The sequence below is a fragment of the Macaca nemestrina genome, chromosome 7, assembly GCF_043159975.1.
Source record: "Macaca nemestrina isolate mMacNem1 chromosome 7, mMacNem.hap1, whole genome shotgun sequence".
NCBI classification, from domain to species: domain Eukaryota; kingdom Metazoa; phylum Chordata; class Mammalia; order Primates; family Cercopithecidae; genus Macaca; species Macaca nemestrina.
Genome location: NC_092131.1, coordinates 26,830,395 through 26,848,809, shown reverse-complemented (window position 1 = coordinate 26,848,809; position 18,415 = coordinate 26,830,395). Strand labels below are relative to the sequence as shown.

Genomic DNA, 18,415 nt, shown 5'->3' with positions numbered 1-18,415 from the left:
TTTCAAATAACCTAGTCAGAGATCAAAAAGAAGAAAGAATGAAAAAAACAACCAAAGCCAGTTGGACTTCTGGGATACCAACTAAGCAAACAAATATTTGCATTATGGGATTTCCATAGGACAAAAGATGAAGAGAGACACAGAAAGGTTACTTAAAAAAAATAGTTAAAAACTTCCCAAGTCTTTGGACAGATATGTACATCCAGCTCCGTGAAGCACAAAGGACCCCAAACAGATTCAACCCAAAGAGGTTCTCTCCAAAACACATTATAGTCAAATCCTCAAAAGTTAAAGACAGAATTCCAAAAGCAGTGAGAGAAGAGAATCAAGTTACATACAAGGGAATCCCCACTAGACTATCAGCAGATTTCTCAGCAAAAACCGTGCAGGCCAAGAGAGAACCAAATAATAAATTCAAAGTGCTTAAAGAGGTGAGGTGAGGTGGGGTGGGGGGAGGGGGGGACTGTCTACCTAGAATACTATACCCAGCAAATTTATACTTCAGAAATGAAGAAGAAATAGTGTTTCTAGGCAAGATAGAGCTGAGGGAATCCATCACTGCTAGACCAACCATATAAGAAATGCTAGAGAGAGTGCTTCAACCGGATGTATTAGGAAAATAATTACTAGCATAAAAAAAATGAAAGTATAATCTCAGTGGTAGAAGTAAATTTATTATCAAATTTAGAATACTCCATTACTGTAATGGTGGTATATAAACGTTCAGTTGTCTGGTTTGAAGATTAAAAGCTAAAATGGTCAATGATTACTATGGCTACAACAAGTTGTTAAAATACATACACAATATGAAAAGATACAAAGTAAGCAACAAAGTTATAAATTTGGTGGAGGAGGCCAGGTGCAGTGGCTCATGCCTATAATCCCAAAACTTTGGGAGGCTGAGGCTGGGGGATCACCTGAGGTCAGGAGTTTGAGACCAACCTGGCCAAAATGGCGAAACCCCATCTCTACTAACAATACAAAAATTAGCTGGTTGTGGTGGTGCGTGCCGGCAGTCCCAAGTATTCAGGAGGCTGAGGCAGGAGAATTGCTTGAACCTGGGAGGCGGAGGTTGCAATGAGCCAAGATTGCACCATTGCACTCTAGCCTGGGTAAAAAAGCAAGACTCTGTCTCAAAAAAAAAAAATTTAAAAATAAAAAATAAACAAATTTGAGGGGTAGAAAGTAAGTCTAGAATATTTGTATGCAGCCAAAGTTAAGTTATTATCACTTAAATTGTCTATTATAACTACACAGTTTTTAAAATGTAAGCCCCATGGTAACCACACACACACAAAAAAATTACAGCAGATACACAATGAAAAGGACAAAAAAAATCAAAGATTATCACTACAAAAAAAAAAAAAAAATCACCAAACCACACAGGTAAACTATAAGAGAGGGAAAAAGGAACAAAGGAAATACAAAACAACCAGAAAATAATTTAACAAAATGTCAAGAGTAAGTTCTTACCTATCAGTAATAACCTTGAATGTAAATGAATTAAATTTTCCAATTAAAAGATATAGAGTGGCCGAATGGGTAGAAAACAAAACTCAACTATATGTTACCTACAAAAGATTTACTTTACGTATAAGGACACACATAGACTGAAAGCAAAGGGATGAAAAATGATATTCAATGCAAATGGAAACCAAAAGACTACAAGAGTAGCTATACTTAGATAACAGATAAGTCAAAAATTGAAAGGGAAGACAAAAAAGGTAAATCTGTAATAAAGGGGTCAATTAGCAACCAATTATAACAATTCTAAATAGATATGCACCCAACACTGGAGCATATATAAAGCATCTAAAGAGTGATACAGACTGCAATAGAATAATAGTAGGAGACTTCAACACCCTACTTTCAGCAATAGATAGATCATCCAAACAGAAAATCAGCAAAAAAAACCCACTGGATTGTACTGCCCTCTAGACCAAATGGACCTAACAGACATTTGCAGAACATTTCACCCACCAGCAACCTACAGAATACACATTTTTCTCAAAAGTACATTGAATTTTCTCCAGGATAGATTATATGTTAGGCCGCAAAACATGTCTCAACAAATTTTTAAAAATCAAAAACATATTATTTTTCTGATCACAATGGAATATAATTAGAAATTGATAACAGGACTTGGACTCTGGTAGGGGAACATCACACACCGGGGCCTATTATGAGGAGTGGGGAGGGGGAAGGGATGGCATTGGGAGTTATACCTGATGTAAATGACGAGTTGATGGGTGCTCACGAGTTGATGAGTGCAGCACACCAACATGGCACAAGTATACATATGTAACAAACCTGCACGTTGTGCACATGTACCCTAGAACTTAAAGAATAATAATAAAAAAAAAGGAATTGATAACAGGAAGAATTTTGGAAATTGTACAAATACATGGAAATTAAACAACATGCTCCTGGAACAACCAATTGACCAATCAAAACATTTAAAATGAAAATTTAAAATTTCTTGAAACAAATGAAAATGGAAACACAACACACTCAATCTATGGGATACAGCAACAGCGTTCTAAGAGGGAAGTTTATAGCAATAAATGCCTACATCAAAAAAAGAGAAAGATATCAAATAAACAACCTGACATTGTAACTCAAGGAACTAAAGAAAGAAAAAACGAGAACAAGCTAAATTTAAAATTAAGAATGAAGGGAATAATAAAGATCAGAGCAGAAATAAGTGAAACAGAGACTAAAAAATACAAAACATCAATGAAACAAAGAATTATTTTTAAAAAGATAAAGTAAATTGAGAAACCTTTAGCTAGATGAAGAAAAAAGAGATAAGACACAAATAAATAAAAGCAGAGATTAAAAAGAAGACATTACACCTGATACCACAGAAATACAGAGAATCATAAGAGACAATTATGAACAACAAATTAGAAAATCTAGAAGAAATGGATAACATATAACCTGGACACATACAACCTACCAAAATTGATAATAGAAAATGTGAACAGACCAATAATGAATAACAAGATTCAATCCATAATAAAAATTTCTGATCACGGAAAAGCATGGGACCTGATGGCTTCATTGCTGAATTCTACTGAATATTTAAAGAATAATTAATACCAATTCTTTTGAAAGTATTCCAAAAAGCTGAAGAGGAGATAATTCATCTAAATTCATTCTATGAGGCCAGCATTACCTTGATACAAAAACAAGATAAGGGCACAACAAAGAAAGAAAACTACAGGCCATCTCCCTGATGAATATAGGTGCAAAAATCCTCAACAAAATACAAGCAAACCAAATTCAACAGCGAATTAAAAAGAGAGTTCACCATGATCAACTGAGAGATGGAAGGATGATTCATCATATGCAAATCAATAAGCATGATACATCACATTAATAGAATCAATGACAAAATGGATGCAAAAAAAAGCATTTGATAAAATTTAAAATTCCTTCAGGATAAAATCTCTCAACAAATTACGTATAGAAGGAACACACCTTAACACGATAAAGGCCAAATATGATAATTCCACAGCTAACATCATACTGAACAAGGAGAAGTTGAAAGCTTCTCCTCTAAGATCTGGAACAAGACAAGCTGCTTGCCCACTTTCAACACTTTCATTCAACATAATACTTAAAGTCCTACCCAGAGCAATTAGGCAAGAGAAAGAAATAAACGCTATCCAAATGGAAAAGCAGGAACTCAAACTGTCCCTGTTTTCATATACCATATTTTTATATATAAAAAACCCTAAAGACTCCACCATAAAACTATTAGAACTAATAAACAAAATTAGTAAAGTGGTAGGATACAAAATCAACATACAAAAATCAGTAGCAGTTTTATGTGCCAATAACAAACTATCTAAAAAATAAACCAAAAAAGCAATCCCATTTACAACAGTTACAAGAAAAAAGATACTTAGGAACAAATTTAACCAAGAAGGTGAAAAATTTCTACAATGGAAATGATAAAATGTTGATGATGAAATTGAAGAGGACACAAGTAAATTGATAAAGATATCTTGCATTCATTGATTAGAAGAATTAATATTAAAATATCTGCACTACTCCCAAAGGATCTACAGATTCAATGAAATCCTTATCAAAGTTCCAATGACATTTTTTCAAAGAAATAGAAAAAAATCCTAAATTCATATGAAACCACAAAACATCTTGAATAGCCAAAGCAATTTTGAGTAAAAAGAACAAAGCTGAAGGCATCATACTAGCTGACTTCAAGATAAACTACAAAGCTATGGTAACCAAAATAGCATGGTACTGGCATTAAAATAGACACACAGACCAATGGAACAGAAGAGAGAACACAGAAATAAATCCAGGCACTTAAAGCCAATTGATTTTCAAAAAACATGCCATGAATACATATTGGGGAAAGAATAGTCTCTTCAAAAAATGGTTCTGGGAAAACTGGATATCCACATGTAGAAGAATGAAACTAGACCCCATCTCTCATCATATACAAAGATCAAATCAATATTGACTAGAAGCTTAAATCAACCCAAACAATAAAATTACTAGAAAAAAACATAGGGAAATCCCTTCATGACGTTGACCTAGGCAAAGATTTTTTTTATAACATCTGAAAAGCATAGGCAACAAAGGCAAAAATTGATAAATGGGATTATATCAAACTAGTTAACAAAGTGAAGAGACGACATACAGAATGGGAGAAAATATTTGCAAAGTATACATCTGATAAAGGGTTAATATACAGAATACAAAAGAAACCTAAACAACTCAATAGCAAAAAAACAAATACAGTCATGTTCCATATAACATTTTGGTCAATGATAAATGGGATCTAAGTAAACTAAAGACCTTCAGCACAGCAAAAGTAACTATCAACAGAGTAAACAGACAACCTACAGAATGGGAGAAAATTTTTGCAAATTATGTATCTGACAAAGGTCTAATATCCAGCATCTATAAGGAACTTAAACAAATATACAAGAAAATAAACAACCTCATTAAAAAGTGGGCAAAGGACATGGACAGAAACCTCTCAAAATAAGATACATCCAGCCAATCAATGATCATATGAAAAAAGGCTCAACATTACTGAGCATTAAAGAAATGGAAATTAAAATCACAATGAGATACCATCTCAGACCAGTCAGAATAGCTATTATTAAAAAGTAAAAAAAAAATAACAGATGCTGGTGAGGTTGTAGAGAAAAAGGAAAGCTTTCATACTGTTGGTGGGAGTGTAAATAAGTTCAGCCATTGTGGAAGAAGATGTGGCGATTCCTCAAAGACCTAAAGACAGAAATACTATTCAACCCAGCAATCCCATTACTGGGTATATACCCAAAGTAATATAAATTATTCTCTTATAAAGACACGGCACACATATGTTCATCGCAGCACTATTCACAATAGCAAAGATATGGAATCGACCTAAATGTTCATCAATGATAGAATGGATAAAGAAAATGTGGTAAATATACACCATGGAATACTATACAGCCATAAAAAACAACAAGATCATGTCCTTTGCAGGGACATGGATGGAGCTAGGGACCATTATCCTTAGCAAACTAATGCAGGAACAGAAAACCAAAGACAGCATGTCCTCAGTTATAAGTGGGAACTAAAGGATGAGAACACATGGACACACCAAGGGGAACAAAACACACTGGGGCCTATTGAAGGGTGCAAGGTGGGAGGAGGGAGAGGATCAGGAAAAACAACTAATGGATATTAGGCCTAATAACTGGGTGAAGAAATAATCTGCACAACAAACCCCCAAGACCCAAGTTTACCTATGGGACAAGCCTGCACTTGTACCCCTGAACTTAAAATAAAAGTTAAAGAAAAATTTTGGTCAATGATAGCGTATATAAAAGTGATTCAATAAGATCACAATATTGTATTTTTTGTGCCTTTTCTATGGTTAGATATGCTTAGATACACAGATATTTACCATCATGTTACAATTGTCTACAGTATTATAGTACAGTAATATACTATACAGATTTCTAGCCTAGGAGCAATAAGCTAGCTATACAGTCTAGGTCTGTGTAAGTACATTCTGTGATGTTCACACAATAACAACATTGCGTTACAATGCATTTTTCAGAATGTATTCCAACCCTTAAGTGATGCATGACTGTAACCTGATTTAAAAATGAGCAAAAGACCTAAATAAACATTTCTGAAATGGCCGACAGGTATATGAAAATATGCTTAACATCACTGATCATCAGAGAAAAAGAAATAAAAGTCACAATGAGATAGCACCTTGCCCCAATTAGAATGGGTTTTCTCAAAAGACCAAAAAATGACAAATGCTAGTAGAGATGTGGAGAAAAGAGAACTCTCATACACTTTTGGTGGTAAATTAGGACAGCCATTATGAAGAACAGTATGAAGTTTCCTCAAAAAATTAAAACTAGAATTATCATGTGATCCAGCAAGCTCACTGTTGTGTATATATTCAAAGGAAATGAAATCAGTATGTCAAAAAGATATCTGCACTCTCATGTTTATTGCAGCACTATTCATAATAGCCAAGATATGGAATCAGTCTAAGTGTTCATCAAGAGACAAATAAAGAAAATGTCACAAATATACACAATGGAATGCTATTTGGCCATAAAAAAGAAGGAAATCTTGTCATTTAGGGTAATATGGATTAATCTAGAGGATGTTACGTTAAGTGAAATAAGACAGGAACAGAAAAACAAATAGTGTATGATCTTACTCATATGTGAAATCTAAAAAAGTTGATCTCATAGAAGTAGAGTGTAGGGAAGTGGTGACCAGAGGCAGAAGAGTGTAGGGATAAGAGGAGGATGGGGAGAGATTAGTCAACGGGTACAGTTACAGTTAGATAGGAGAAATAAGTTCTGTGTTTTGTTGTACAGTCGGGTGACTATAGTTGATGATATTGCATTGTATATTTTAAAATAGCTAGCATAGAGCGTTTTCAATGTTCTCACAACAAAGAAATGATAAATGTATAAGGTGATTGGTATGCTAAATGCCCTGATTTGGTCATTACACAAGTACACATGTACTGAAACTTCACCCTGTACCTGATAAATATGTACAATTACAATGCGTTAGTAAAAAAACAAAACAAACATAAGAGCCATATATGACAAACCCACAGCCAATATCATACTGAATAGGCAAAAACTGGAAGTATTCCCCTTGAAAACTGATACAAGACAAGGACTCACCACTCCTGTTCAACATAGTATTGGAAGTTCTGGCAAAGGCAATCAGGCAAGAGAAAGAAAAAAAGAGTATTTAGATACAAAGAGAGGAAGTCAAATTATCTTTGTAGATAGCATGATTCTATATCTAGAAAACCCCATAGTTTCAGCCAAAAAGCTTCTTAAGCTGATAAGCAATTTCAGCAAATTCTCAGGATAGAAAATCAATGTTCAAAAATCACTAGCATTCCTGGATACAAACAACAGGCAAGCAGAGAGCCAAATCATGGATGAACTCCCATTCATATCTGCTACAAAAGAATAAAATACCTAAGAATACACCTAACCAGGGAGGTGTAAAGTCTCTACAAGGACAACTACAAACCACTGCTCAAAGAAATCATAGAGGACACAAACAAATGGAAAAACATTCCATGCTTATGGATAGAAAGAATCAATATTGTGAAAATGGTCATACTGCCCAGAGTAATTTATAGATTCAGTGCTATTCCCATTAAACTACCATTGACATGCTACACAGAATTAGTAAAAACTATTTTAAAATTAATATTAAATCAAACAGGTCCCAAATAGCCGACAATCCTAAGCAAAAAGAACAAAGCTGGAGGCATTACGCTACCCAATTTCAAACTACATTATGAGGCTACTTTACTGAAAATAGCATGGTACTGGGACAAGAACAGACATGTAGACCAATGGAATAGAAAAAAGAACTTGGAAATAAGACCACACACTTAACAACCATCTGATCTTCAACAAACTTGACAAAAACAAGCAAGGGAGAAATGATTCCCTATTTAATAAATGGTGCTGAGAGTCCTGGCTAGCCATATGCAAAAAATTGAAACTGGACCCCTTCCTTACACCATATACAAAAATTAACTCAAGATGGAGTAAAGACCGAAATGTAAAATCCCAAACTAAAAATCCTAGAAGAAAATCTAGGCAATACCATTCAGGACGTACACATAGGCAAAGATTTCATGACAAAAACACCGAAAGCAATTACAACAAAAGCAAAAATTGACAAATGGGATCTAATTAAAGTAAAGAGCTTCTGCACAGCAAAAGAAACTATCATCAGAGTGAATAGACTACCAACAGAATGGGAGAAAATTTTTGGAATCTATTCATCTGACAAAGGTCTAATATCCAGAATCTACAAGGAACTTAAATTTACAAAAAACAAACAACCCCATTAAAAAGTGGGCAAAGGACAGGAATGGACACTTCATAAAAGAAGACATACATGGGGCCAACAATCATAAGAAAAAAGGCTCAATATCACTGATGATTAGAAAAATCCAAATCAAAACCACAATGAGGCCGGGCACAGTGGCTCAGCCTGTAATCCCAACACTTTGGGAGGCTGAGGTGGGCGCATCATGAGGACAGGAGATCAAGACCATCCTGGCTAATACGGTGAAACCCCTTCTCTACTAAATATACAAAAAATTAGCCGGGCGTGGTGGCACATGCCTGTAATCCCAGCTACTCAGGAGGCTGAGGCAGGAGAATTGCTTGAACCCGGGAGAAGGAGGTTGCAGTGAGCCGAGATCACGCCACTGCACTCCAGCCTGGGCGACAGAGTTGGACTCTGTCTCAAAAAACAACCCCACAATGAGATACTATCTTACACCAGTTCAGAATGGCAATTACTAAAAAGTCAAAAAGCAACAGATGCTGGCGAGATTGCAGAGAAAAAAAAAAGAATACTATACACTGTTGGTGGGAGTGTAAGTTAGTTCAACTATTGTGGAAGATAGTGTGGTGATTCCTCAAAGATGTTGAGGCAGAAACACTATTTGACCCAGCAATCCCATTACTTAGCATATACCCAAAATAGTACAAATCATTCTATTATAAAGATATGCACACGTTATGTTCACTACAGCACTATTCACAATAGCAAAGACATGGAATCAACCTAAATGCCCATCAATGACAGACTGAATAAAGAAAATGTGGTACATATACACCATGGAATACCATGCAGCCATAAAAAGGAACGAGATCATATCATTTGCAGGGACATGGATGCAGTTGGAAGGTATTATCCTCATCAAATTGATGCAGGAACAGAAAACCAAATACCACACGTTCACACTTATAAGTGGGAGCTAAAAGATGAAAAAAGAACTGGGCTTGTGTCCATGTCTGATTTTGGTAACAGAGTAATGTTGGCCTTGTACAATGCATTAGGGATAATTGCCACCTCTTCGATTTTTAAAAATACTTCGGGAAGATGGGTATTAGTTTGTTATACATTTGGTAGAATTAAAACAAATTTTTAATGCAACAATAATCATGTATTTTCCAAATTTGATAAAAACTCTAACCCCATAAATCCAAAAACCTCTGGATGAATCTCAAAAAGAATAAATATAAAGAAAATGATACCAGGATATATCATAATCAAATTGCTGAAAATGAGTGATAAAGAGAGTATCTTAAAAGCACTTTGGGAGGCCGAGGCGGGCGGATCATGAGGTCAGGAGATCAAGACCACGGTGAAACCCCGTCTCTACTAAAAATCCAAAAAAAAAAAAAAAAAAAATTGGCCAGGCGCAGTGGCAGGTGCCTGTAGTCCCAGCTACTCAGGAGGCTGAGGCAGGAGAATGGCGTGAACCCGGGAGGCGGAGCTTGCCGTGAGCCGAGGTCGAGATCGCGCCACTGCACTCCAGCCTGGGCTGCAGAGCGAGACTCTGTCTCAAAAAAAAAAAAAAAAAAAGGAGCCAGATTAAAAAAATACACATTACATACAAAGGAATGAAGGTTAAAAGATGAACGGGAATTAAATTAGAACTTAAACACTTAGCAATATAAACTATCCAAAATTAAGCCCAGAGAGGAAAAAAATTAACAAGAAAAGACCCATCTGATCCTGGGCTTTTCTTCAATGAAAGAATTTTTATTTATTTTAAATTTGGGGATACAGGTGTAGAATGTTCAGGTTTGTTACATAGGTAAATGGGTGCCATGGTGGTTTGCTGCACCTATCAACCTGTCAGCAGCTAGGTATTAAGTCCAGCATCCATTAGCTATTCTTCCTGATGCTCTCCCTTCCATGGCCCGCAACAGGCCCCAGTGTATGTCATTCCCCCTCACATGTCCATGTGTTCTCATCATTCACCTCCCACTTGGTTTTTTTTCGTCATCACTGCTGTTTCAATGAAAACATAAATTCAAATCAATTTCACGTTTACTGAATAATTATGGAAGCTAGAAACCCACAGGGTAATTACAAAAATATAAAATTCCTACCTAAATAATATCAGACATATACTGGGTATTTTGGTTACCTATAGCTACGTATTTACTGTGAAATATAAAAGTAGAGAGAGTATTCCAAGAGACTCAGATGAAAGCTGCAAGGCTTCCTCTAATGTAACCTCAAAATTTCAGAACACACTTCTACCACATTCTATAATCAAGCAGATAATCAAAGTCAGCCCAGATTCCCAAAGAGGGAAATTTGTGACCATGTTTTTACTTCCATAGTCAGGGAATATGATCCAGAACAAAGAGAAAAATGAGTTAGTAGCAGCAGACCCAGAATGACAAAGATGATGTAATTAACAAGAAATGACATTAAAACATCTATTATAAGTCTTCTAAACAACCTCAAAAAAATAAAAGAATGCATAATCATAATGAGAAAAATGGAAGACATAAAGAAGATCTAAAAGGAACTTCTAAAATTAAAAATATAGAAAATGAAAAATAAACTGGATGAGATTAATGTCATTGAATACTACAGAAGAGGAAAAAATTAGAACTTAAAGACTTAGCAATAGAAACTATCCAAATTAAGCCCAGAGAGGAAAAAAAATAAAAATAAAAAAACAGAAAAAATTGAGTGCATCAATGATCCACATGACAATATCAAGTGATCTATCTTGTGATCTATCTTATACATAATTGGAGTTCCAGAAGGAAATGAGAGAGAAAAAAAAATAAAGAAAAATTTTAATGCAACAATAATCTTATATTTTCCAAATTTGATAAAAACTCTAACCCCATAAATCCAAAAACCTCTCTATGAATCTCAGGAAAAATAAATATAAAGAAAATGATACCAGGACATATCATAATCAAATTGCTGAAAATGAGTGATAAAGAGAGTATCTTAAAAGTAGCCAGATTAAAAAAATACACATTACCTACAAAGGAATGAAGGTTAAAAGGGGAACAGGCTTATTGTCAGAAACTTCACAGGCTGGAATACAACAGAATAACATCATTAAAATATTGGAAAAAACCTGCCTACATAGAATGGTATATCCAGTAAAAGTATCTTCCCATATTAAAAGTAAAAATACTTTCTCAGATAAGCAAAAGTTGAGCAAAGTCATTTCCACCAGACCTGTACTAAAAACAAAACACATTAAAGGAAGTTCTTCAAGACAAAAAGAAAATAGAAATTTGGATCTACATAAATGAAGGAAAGAAACAGGCATGGTGGGTAGAAAATATGTGGTTTTAAATCAATGTATAATAATTGAAACACATACTGAAAGGAAAATTAATGCAAGAGTGTTGACACCTGAAATGCAAATTAAGAATGGGAAGAACTCACTCTTTGGCCATTTTTCAAACAAAATTATTTTTTTCTCCTAAACAACAGCACAAACAACTGGCACAAATACACACACACAGACACACACACACACACACACACACACACATCCCTCCCCCAAAATGTTTGACTATGGTATTCCATGTGTCTGAGTAGAATATATAGGTGATAAATACATACATACTATTTTTGAATGTCTAGCCCATTGTTCTGACTGGGTTGAAAATGCCTTAAGACAATTAAGTCTTTTCTTCTTGAATAAAATTCACTGACAACACTATGAAATTTTAATGATAGATGGTGAATTTATGAACTGCCAAAAGGCATGTGAGAACCAAGAAAAAGAGTTACCCTGTGCCAAAGCCCACATTGCCAATTGTAAGGACAGCTGCTTTCCAGAACACTGGACAGATGACATATGTTTCATTGGCCTTTTTTTTTTTTTTTTTTTTGAAACAGAGTCTCGCTCTGTCGCCCAGGCCAGAGTGCAGTGGTGCCATCTCGGCTCACTGCAACCTCCGCCTCCCGGGTTCGCGCCATTCTCCTGCCTCAGCCTCCCAAGTAGCTGGGACTACAGGTGCCGGGCTAATTTTTTGTATTTTTAGTAGAGATGAAGTTTCACCGTGTTAGCCAGGATGGGCTTGATCTCCTGAAGTTTCACCGTGTTAGCCAGGATGGGCTTGATCTCCTGACCTCATGATCCACCCGCCTCAGCCTCCCAAAGAGCTAGGATTACAGGTGTGAGCCACCGCGCCTGGCCTGTTCATTGGCTTTTATGTAGAAGTATTAACTGAATGCCTGCTATGTTTATGGACAACATTGTAGCTAAGACCCCATATATTATAATTCCTGACATTCACTCAGGACTTTGCAGTAGATAGTTCGCTTTTATATCTACCTTGCTCTCTCTTCGTAACAATAAATGAGGAGGATGGATATTATTATCCCTTTTTCAGTTGAGGTTAAGAAAGCCCTGACTTTCAACTCATCACCCTACTTCCTTCACTGAAGTTGTAATATCCTTTAGACTCTGTCATAAACAGAAGTCTTCAGGTCTCAGCTGAATTCAGTTTTTTCAAGGGGACTTCTCATATACAGCAGATCTTCCAGTAAGGTCATTTTGTTATAATGTTGATGAAAAAAGAAACATTGATTCCTGGCCGGGATCACTGTCCGTGGGAAGTTCACACATTCTTCCTATATCTAAATGGGCTTTCTTCTCTTATTGTTAATACGGTTTCCTTCCACATCCCAAAGATGGGCATGCTAGGTTCATTGGCATGTCTAAATGGTCTCAATCTGATGAGTGCAGGGGTATATGTGCGAGTGTATCCTGTAATAGAATGATGAGTGCAGGGGTGTATGTGCGAGTGTATCCTGTAATAGAATGATGTCAAAGGCTGGTTCCTACTTTGTTCCAAGTTGCCAGGATGGGCTCTGGCCACCAGTGACCCTGAGCTGGAATTAAGCAGGTTGGAAAATGAATGAATGAATAAATACAAGTTATTGTAAAATAAAAACTTTTTAAGTACGTGATAATCATACAATAAACAATGCAGTATGAAAGTGCTTAGTGAGCTCACTGTATTTGTGGTTTGTTTCTGAACTGCGTGGTGGTAGGAGGTGCTTCTGACAATGTTCATTTTGCAAACATGTATTCTTTGATTGAATCTACCACCACTAGGATTGCCCTCACTCTCCGATTCACCGAAAATTGAGTAAATAATTATCTTGTTTTTATTTTTCTTTCTTAAATGTATATATAGTTCACATTTATTTCAATGTTTAATAGTATAAGTGTTTTGGTCTTTATTTAGAAGTTTGGTGATGTTTTTGTGACCAGAAATATGCCATTGGAATTTAACTCTTGTTTATATCCATTATCCTGTCATAAAATTGGTTTTGTTATACATCATTTTCTTAAAAGTTGTAGTTTCCAAGAACCTAACCAGGACATTAAGTGAGGATGCACTGTACTCACATAGGTCTTGTATTATTTCTTCATAGCATATAGTTATTAAAGTGAGATTTTAAAACAAAGTTTGGCTCCCACATTGGTCTCAGCTTCAGGCAGGCAGAAGCTTTGACTCTTTACCATAGCAACCCCAGCACTCTGCATAATGCCTGGAACATGGTAGGCACTCAATATATGTGGTCTACTAAATGTGTGTTGGTTCCTGAAATGCTTCTGGATCACAACTGCATAGCAAAGGAAGGAATCTATCTATGGCTATGTAGTTTTAGAATACCATATCTATGTGTACTTTATAATGAAAAGCTTGCAGGAAAATTGGCTAGTATTACTTTATTAAATGAATTTGAGTCACTCATCCTCTCTTCAGATTATTCATCCATAAAATAATAATGTTTGAAAATCATATAGGTATTAAACAGTGCTCCTCAAAGCCCAAATGGTTCTGTGAGGGGTGAGGAAGAGCAAAGAGATACATTTAAATTTTTTTCTTTTATTTACATACCAAGTAAAAGCACTACACGTATTAAATGGCAGTCCAAGGCTAGGTTTGGTTCTGTGTCCCTACCCAAATCTCACCTTGAATTGTAATCCCCACATGTCAAAGGAGAGATCTGGTGTGAGGTGATTGGATCATGGGGACGGTTTCCCCCATGCTGTTATTAGGATAGTGAGTTCTCACAGGAGCGGATGGTTTTTAAAGTATTTGGCAGTTCACCCTTTGTTCTCTCTCTCCTGCTGCCATGAAGAAGGTGTTTGCTTGCCCTTCGCCTTCTGCCACCTTCTGCCATGATTGTATTTCCAGAGGCCCCCCAAGCCATGCAGAACTGTGAATCAATTACCCAGTCTCAGGTATTTCTTCAAAGCAGTATGAAAACAGAGTAACACAGTTTACAATAAAATACTCCCAATAATATTGAAGGTGCACTATAATTCTCCCTAAGAACTTAGAAACAAATGAAATCAAGTAAATTTTTAAAGTAACATACAACGGATCATAATAAAGACATATAAAATCTCTTAAGGGAAACAGAATAACACTCTACAATGTGAAAAAAACATCCATCAGGCAGGAGATTGATCAGCAATAAATGCAAAGGAAAAGTGGAGTCAGAGATGAGAACTCTGGAAATTCCCAACCAGTCCATGTCCAGGAGAAAGGAAACTTAAATCAGTGTTCAGACCTTAAGGCAAGGTCATTTCTTGTGTAAAACAACAATACTATGCTCTCTTAGCCTGAGAACATTTTAAAAAATGGGTCCATCTCCTGTTTTGATTGATTTCATGATCTTCAGGCAAACTTCTGAATATTTCATGGTTCCCTAAAATAGTCTGCTGAAAAGAAAAATTGGTCATACCATCACGAATATTCAGATCTATGTGACAGTTGTATTTCTCATCATCAAGAAATTGGTGAACTGATTTATATGTTTAAAACATCTAGTGTTCACTATGTTCCTAACATTGTTATAAGTGCTTCTAATAATAATTTATTACATCTTCATAGCAACTCCATGTGGTAGGTACAATCCTATAAAGACAAAAATAGTAAAGTAATGCACTTTTTCTGTTAAAAATTATTAATTTTTAATTGACAAATAATTCTATTTATTTGTGGGGTACAGCATGATATTGTGATACATGTATACATTGTGGGATGATCAAATCAGGCTAATTAACATATACACCACCTTACGTATTTCTTTGTGATGAGAACACTTAAAAACCACCCTTTTTTCAATTTTGAAAGATTTGGAAGATATTATGGGTTCCTTTACAAGCCATCACAATAAAGTAAGTCGCACAATTTTATTTTGTTTTCCAGTGCATATAAAATTATGTTTACACCACATGGTGTAGTCTACCAGTGCTAAGATCTCTCTGTGGCATGCAATGCTGTTTCATAGCATTTTATATGCAGTGGAACTTCTTTCAAAATTGGAGTCAATCTTCTCAAACCCTGCTTCTCCTTTATCAACTAAGTTTACGTAATATTCTCAATTTCTTTGTTGTCATTTAAGCAATGTTCACGCATCTTCACCTAGACTAGATTCCATTTCAAGAAACCACTTTCTTTGCTCACTCATAAGAAGCAACTCCTTATTGAATAAAGTTTCATGATGAGTTTGCAGCAATTCAGTCACATTTCAGGCTCTACTTCTAATTCTAGTTCTCTTGCTATTTTCACCACATCCGTAGTTACTTCTTCCACTGAAGTTTTCAACCCTTCAAGATTATCCATGGAAGTTGGAATAAACTTCCTCCAAACTCCTGTTAATGTTGAAATGTTGACCTTCTCCCATGGATTACAAATGTTCTTAATGGTATCTAGAATCATGACTCTTTTCCAGAAAGCTTTAAATTTACCTTGTCTTGGCGACTGTGAATACTGCTGCAGTGAATGTGGAGTGCAGACGCTTCTTCAGCTTACTGATTTTTATTCCTTTGGGTGGCATAGCTGGATCATATGGTATTTCTACTTCTAGTTTTTTAAATAATCTTCATACTTTTTTCCAAAATAGTTGTACTAATTCACATTTCCACAACACAGTGTGTGAAGGTTCCCTTTTCTCTACATCCTTGCCAACACTAGCTAGCATTCACCTTTTTGATGATAGCCATTCTTACAGGTGCAGGGTGATATCTCATTGTGGTTTAATTTGCATTTCCCTGTTGAGTAGTGATGTTGAGCATTTTTAAATATATCTCTTGGCCATTTATATGTCTTCTTCTGAGAAGTGTCTAGCCACATCATTTGCCCATTTTAATAGGATTATTTGCTTTATTGAGTCGTTCAATTTCTTAGAAACCATTGTAATCTTATTCTAGTTTTGTATTTAATTTTATACACATTATTTACTTTTGAACACGGGCTAAACTCAAAAAATTTTAGTCAGTGAAAGTTACAGTTTAGACCCATATTACCTAAAATCTTACCATAAATATGCCCACAAAATATTTGCCTTATGACAGCTCTATGAGTAAGACTATCTTTAAGCTTAAACTCAGTTGCCTTGGGTGATACTCAACAGGTGTGCATCTTTTGTTTTCCTTTGGCATGGCCCAATTTTACACAGAGATTTTGGTAGAATGACTTGTTCTTCTCATATCTTTTTAGCTTCAGAATCTGGATAACTCAATTAAGGAAATATAAGTAGGAGGCCTTCAAAGGAGAACAAGTAATTTATGGGACCTGAATTTCTGAAATAATATTAAGGCAATATTGGGCTTCATGGCGAAACACCCGAGGTTGGAAAGAGCTGAAGATTTACTCTTTTGTCATTCACATCACCTCCCTCCATCCATTTTAATAGGTCCTTTTACTAATTAATTTGGTCTTGCTGATGCTTTGATTAGGCAAGTTACAGATATATTTTAATCGTTGCAAAAAGGAATAATTCAAAGAAAGCATAGACCAAGGAAATAGATTGTTGAGAAGTAACACCTCAGCTTAGAGAAGAAAAAATACACAATGTTATTCTAATATCTATAAATGAGGTACTAACTGGATGGTGTGTGATTACCAGTGTGATTAAATGGCAAAAACAGACACATGGAGAAGCTGAGTAGTGTTTAAGGCATTGTCTTTTTGCCAAGTTAATACACTATGCACACTGTTTTCCATACAAGAGTCTCAAGTAGTAACTATAGTAAAGAGCATAACTCAAAAAATGGAGTGCCTAGGTGGAGAGGCATACTGGAATGCATGAAGGTGTTTCATTATGTATAATGAGAACAGTCTTCACCTTCTGAAGAGTCTCCAAAAAAGCAAACTGGAGGAAAAGTCACACCTTTAAGGTGCAAATCCAACAAAGATGTCTTAAGATTCTGAGGAAGAATTTGCTCCTTGCCAGTCAGTTATTTCCAGACTGCAGCGCGTAGATGATAAGATCAAGATATGATTGAGGAGACTTTTACTTGTGTGAGAAGGGAGTAACCATGCCACTATTTTTAACCCTTAAGATTTAAAACATGCATTTAATTCTTTTTAATATGTACTTTATGTATATTCTGATAGCATTCCAAGACATTTCCATTGACAAGTACATGTTATAAATTCAGTAGTCTTAATATACTTATGAATATATTGTGTTGTTCACACGAATGTTCATTGCAGCACTTTTCACAATAGCAAAAACATGGAATCAATCTAAATGTCTATCAGTGACAGATTGGATAAAGAAAACGTGGTATATATGCACCATGGAATATTATGCAGCCATAAAAATGAACAAGATTATGTCCTTTGCAGGGACTTGGATGGAGCTGGAGGTCATTATCCTCAGCAAACTGACAGAGGAACAGAAAACCAAATACCACATATTCTCACTTATAAGTAACAGCTAAATGATGCGAACTCACGGACAAAAAAGAGAACAGAGAGACACTGGGGCCTACTTGAAGGCAGAGGGTGGGAGGAGGGAAAGGAGCAGAAAAAAGTAACTGTTGGGTACTAGGCTTAATACCTGGGTGATGAAATAATCATTACAAAAAAAAACCCTGTGACACGAGTTTACCTATATAAAAATTTGCACGTGTACCCCCAAACCTAAAGTAAAAGGTAAAATAATCACGTTTTTCAATTTAATAAAAAGACCCCCAAGAAATGTTGCCCTTCAGTTATCAAATAAAGTATGATGCGAGGCAAGACATATTAGTTTACTGCTAATT

General features: G+C 35.6%; 1 protein-coding gene across 2 annotated transcripts in view; it reads left to right on the top strand.

Moving 5' to 3' along the window:
* Nucleotides 1-18,415, top strand: part of LOC105467648 (thyroid stimulating hormone receptor) — a 181,973-nt gene that overhangs the window by 87,532 nt on the left and 76,026 nt on the right. The gene's annotated exons all lie outside the window — the stretch shown is intronic.